Source organism: Colobus angolensis, unplaced genomic scaffold (genome assembly GCF_000951035.1).
Source record: "Colobus angolensis palliatus isolate OR3802 unplaced genomic scaffold, Cang.pa_1.0 Scaffold264, whole genome shotgun sequence".
NCBI classification, from domain to species: domain Eukaryota; kingdom Metazoa; phylum Chordata; class Mammalia; order Primates; family Cercopithecidae; genus Colobus; species Colobus angolensis.
Genome location: NW_012115866.1, coordinates 622,830 through 627,359, shown reverse-complemented (window position 1 = coordinate 627,359; position 4,530 = coordinate 622,830). Strand labels below are relative to the sequence as shown.

At 39.6% G+C, this 4,530-nt stretch overlaps 1 long non-coding RNA gene across 1 annotated transcript; it reads left to right on the top strand.

Moving 5' to 3' along the window:
- Positions 1-469: 469 nt before the first annotated feature.
- LOC105515580 lies at positions 470-2,732 on the top strand. The gene is made up of 2 exons (XR_001002352.1): positions 470-1,870; positions 2,323-2,732. It is a non-coding gene; the product is annotated as an uncharacterized LOC105515580 (long non-coding RNA).
- The last annotated feature ends 1,798 nt before the right edge of the window (positions 2,733-4,530 follow it).

Here is a 4,530-nt window from a genome sequence, read left to right as displayed (position 1 = left end):
AAAGCACCCTAAAAATGGCTTGGACTTTTCCCTCCCCTGAGCTCCACAGAGAACACAGCCAGCAGAGGACACGTTCTCTGTCATCCAGAAATGGGTTGGAGTCTCAGCCGAGGGACAGCAGGACTGGTAGCGACTGTCAGTCCACAGAGCTGCCTGCACAGCACCCCCATGCGTGCCCAGAAGGGTGGGAAGGATGGCGGGGGCTGGAGGGTTCTCCCCACGACATCCCCACTGCACAACAGATCGTGCAGCTGCTTCCTCTAACGCAGGACTCCCCAGGAGCACCGAGGCTTGGGCAGCAACCCCTGCATGCCATTCTTTCCAGGCTGCCAAGAACAGGGAGATAAACATCACCATCATCTAAAAGCTGGTCAAGAAAAATAAAAGGAAAAGAACTTAAGGGGTTAATCTCCTACACAATTCATTTACTTCATTTGAATGTTAGAGCCACTCACGTTTATTTGTGTTTTTCTAATTTATAGTTTAAATTTATTTGTAAAAAGTTAAAGGAGAGTGGGTCTTTCCCTCATGTTCACTCTGACATCCCTTAGCATCTTTTTTTTATGTGATAACTGTAGGTCATTAGCATGCATATTGAGTTTGCCCTTAGGTGGTGGGAGTTCAAACACACAAAGACCCACTATTTGCACAAAATTGTTCTTGCTGGTTTGGAATAGGCTGCCATTTTTTTTAATGTTATTGCAGCATGTATATTTATTATGAAATTCAGATAAAATGTGCTTATGTTCTGCTACTATGTTTGATCGACTCCTAATCACAGTGAGCTCTTCATTAGTTCAATATGTGGTTTGCCCTCAAGTGCGCTGTTTATTAGTTTGTAATGTGCCACTGTGAGTACTGACATTTACAGTTGTTTAAAGATGGAGCACTGGAGAGAGCCTTTCCCCCTTTTTCTGTGTTTTGGGGATGGGCGTAATAACAGTTTGGGGAGTTTTTTAAATCTCCCAAAAGAGGAAAGTGGCCTGCTCTGGCAGATGTGTGCAGGATAGAATACGTTTCATTTGTTCTGGTACCAAGAATGAGCGTGGTACCATGGTAGTTCTCTTAGGATTTGTATGTGCTCTGGGCTCATGAAGATATTACATCATGAGCTGGGGCAGTTGCATTCTTTTTTGATGGCCTAAAAAGGGGTTATTTCTGAGGAATGAAAGGCTCCCATCATTGACTGTGGATGTGGAAAACCTTTCCTAGCTTAGAGCATTTGTACCTATAATACATTTTAAAGTCAGAGTTCATGTTCCCTGTTTTAATTACATGACTACATGTCCCAGTACACAAAAGGGCACTGGTTGGCATTCTTCTCAATGTATTTAGTAAAGGTAAGAAATCCTTTGAGAGTTTAGATGTCCCTGAAACAAGCATATAGGCTCTAGTCAAGAATGAATTCGAGTGAAGGAAAGCTGTGTGACACCTGGCATTCCTGTCTATTCATGGAGCTTCTTTGAGGCTAGAAGATTGATTTTACCATCTAAACCTCTCTGATTAATACCTAGTCTTCAACCACATTGGCTACTTTGACATAGGAATTTACTTCTTTTCCTTGAATGGAAAACACTTTAAAAATTATAACAAACGTTATTATAAATGAATATATGCAAGAGTACTTAGTTGAAACAAAAAGGAGTTTTAGTAGACAGTATTATACTACATTTGAAAATCAAGGAGTTTATGCGACTTAAAATGTTTACAAAGTGCAGTGCAGTCTACTGTTTGTGAGTGTCAAAGTGTTATGAGGAAAGTGTCTATACAATCACAGAGTCATATTTCCCCACAGAGTTCTTTACAAAGAGTGAAATATGTTTTTATACCTTTCAGTTTCAGTTAGAGGCATACTTTGTGCAATATTTATGTGAATGTGCCTATACATTATGAATTATTTCAGTCATATGTTGCCTAAATCATAACTTGATGATGCTTGGGAAAGAATCAACAGTTAAAACCTCATGAAGTTCTAATGTCTGTGTTCCAAAATACGTCACAGTCACATTATTAAGATGTAGGGAGAATGGTATGTGTGCTCCCTGGGGTGGGCATTTCTGATTACCTCCATTTGGCATCCTCATGTTACTTTTATAAATATGACTTTAATAGGAAAGCAATATAATTTTACAGATAAAGTAACAGATTTGCCTGAATTCACAGAAAAAAAGTGCAAATATTGGGTCCTCGTGACTTCAACTGGCTCTTCCAAATTGTATGAATTTATTAATGTATTAGATAAACCCAGTTTCAGAATTACAAAGAAAAAATGTTAGACCACATAATGTGGCTAATTAACAGTGGTACGATTTCTAGCCCAAGCGTTTAAAATGGACTTAAAGTCCTGTTCTTGCTTTTTTTTTCTGAACTTGCTGCTTTTGCGTTCTTTGAGTTCAGTTTAAAGGCAGTTACTTTACGTCCATTTTAAACTCTCAGGCTAGAAATTGTACCACTGTTAATTAGCCACATTATTTGGTCTAACATTTTTTCTTTACAATTCTGAAACTGGGTTTATCTAACACATTGATAAATTATTTCAAAGGTATTTTTATAATTCAAATCACTTCACTTTTACCCTGACACATATAAATGACTAGGAATGACCTTCAGATCGCGTTTAGCATCTGTAACCAATCTGACAATAATGTGTTCATCAGGTACCTATGGATTAAATCACATACTGGCATATTTAAGCTGAATGTCAGTCTGGAAATAAATTTACCATATTAACTGAAATACCACTGTTTGTGTAGGTATTTTTGTCATATATTTAAGAAAAAGCTAACAAGGAGGGAAATCATATTACAATAACTTAAGTCTTTCTTCAAAGTGTGTGCAGTCCTTTGCAATACCTCATTCAGCCAAGTATTTGTTCTCTTTCTCATTCAGCATAAGGCAGCTTTCTTTTTTTTTTTTTTTTTTTTTTTGAGACAGAGTTTCGCTCTGTCGCCGGGGCTGGAGTGCAGTGGCTGGATCTCAGCTCACTGCAAGCTCTGCCTCCTGGGTTTATGCCATTCTCCTGCCTCAGCCTCCTGAGTAGCTGGGACTACAGGCGCCCGCCACCTCGCCCAGCTAGTTTTTTGAATTTTTTTAGTAGAGACGGGGTTTCACCATGTTAGCCAGGATGGTCTCGATCTCCTGACCTCGTGATCCACCCATCTCGGCCTCCCAAAGTGCTGGGATTACAGGCTTGAGCCACTGCGCCCGGCCGCTAAGGCAGCTTTCAATTTGCTTAGCAGGCAACATTAGAAGGTTAGAGTTCAGCAGAAACATAGAATTTTAAAATGTGAGTTCAACTGAATAAATTTGAATTTTTGTAGAAGGTAAAGAATCAAAATACTTGTATATTTAAAGATTGCAGTATATGATAATCATTTTGAAGTATTTGATTAAAATTAATAGGTTTTCCAGAGGCTGGGCGCGGTGGCTCAAGCCTGTAATCCCAGCACTTTGGGAGGCCGAGATGGGTGGATCACGAGGTCAGGAGATCGAGACCATCCTGGCTTACACGGTAAAACCCCGTCTCTACTAAAAAATACAAAAAACTAGCCGGGCGACGTGGCGGGCGACTGTAGTCCCAGCTACTCGGGAGGCTGAGGCAGGAGAATGGCGTAAACCCAGGAGGCGGAGCTTGCAGTGAGCTGAGATCCGGCCACTGCACTCCAGCCTGGGTGATAGCGAGACTCCGTCTCAAAAAAAAAAAAAAATAGGTTTTCCAGAAATTAAAAAAACCAATTTTTTTTTTTTTGATACGGAGTCTCGCTCTGTGGCCCAGGCTGGAGTGCAGTGGCTCACTACAAGCCCCGCCTCCCGGGTTCCCACCATTCTCCTGCCTCAGCCTCCCGAGTAGCTGGGACTACAGGCGCCTGCCACCACGCCAGGTTAATTTTTTGTATGTTTAGTAGAGACGGAGTTTCACCGGGTTAGCCAGGATGGTCTCAATCTCCTGACCTCCTGATTCTCCCGCCTCGGCCTCCCAAAGTGCTGGGATTACAGGCGTGTGCCACCGCGCCCGGCAAAAAAAACAATTTTAAAACTAAAGCTGATTTCTAGAAAATATGAAAATGTAAATCAGCCCTATCCAGAATACAGTTTCTGTAAAACTTAGTCATTTTACAATAGTATAACTATTAAAAAATGTAACTGCTATTTTAATGTTTTGAAATAAATTAAAACATTTTAAAATATGAATACTGTAGCTTATAGAAAGAAACTGGAGAAGGAAAAGTAGAGAAAGAAATGCCAATTCCAGTCCAAAACTTTATTTGCCAAGTTTTCTTATAATGACTTTTACCAATTTATGAATTATTGTAAACAGAATCTATAATGGAAATACTGAAAGACTTTTGCCTAAAGTGGCATTATTGAATACTGCTATGATGCTACTGTAATGTAATAAATTATTGTTACAAAGTGCTGTTTTTGCCTTAATTTTAATTTTGTGTGTCTTGAAAACTAGTATTAAAGGTATTGAGATTGTGCAAATGCTGGGCACACTTGGCATTAAATAATGTTTTTATTTTTACAAAA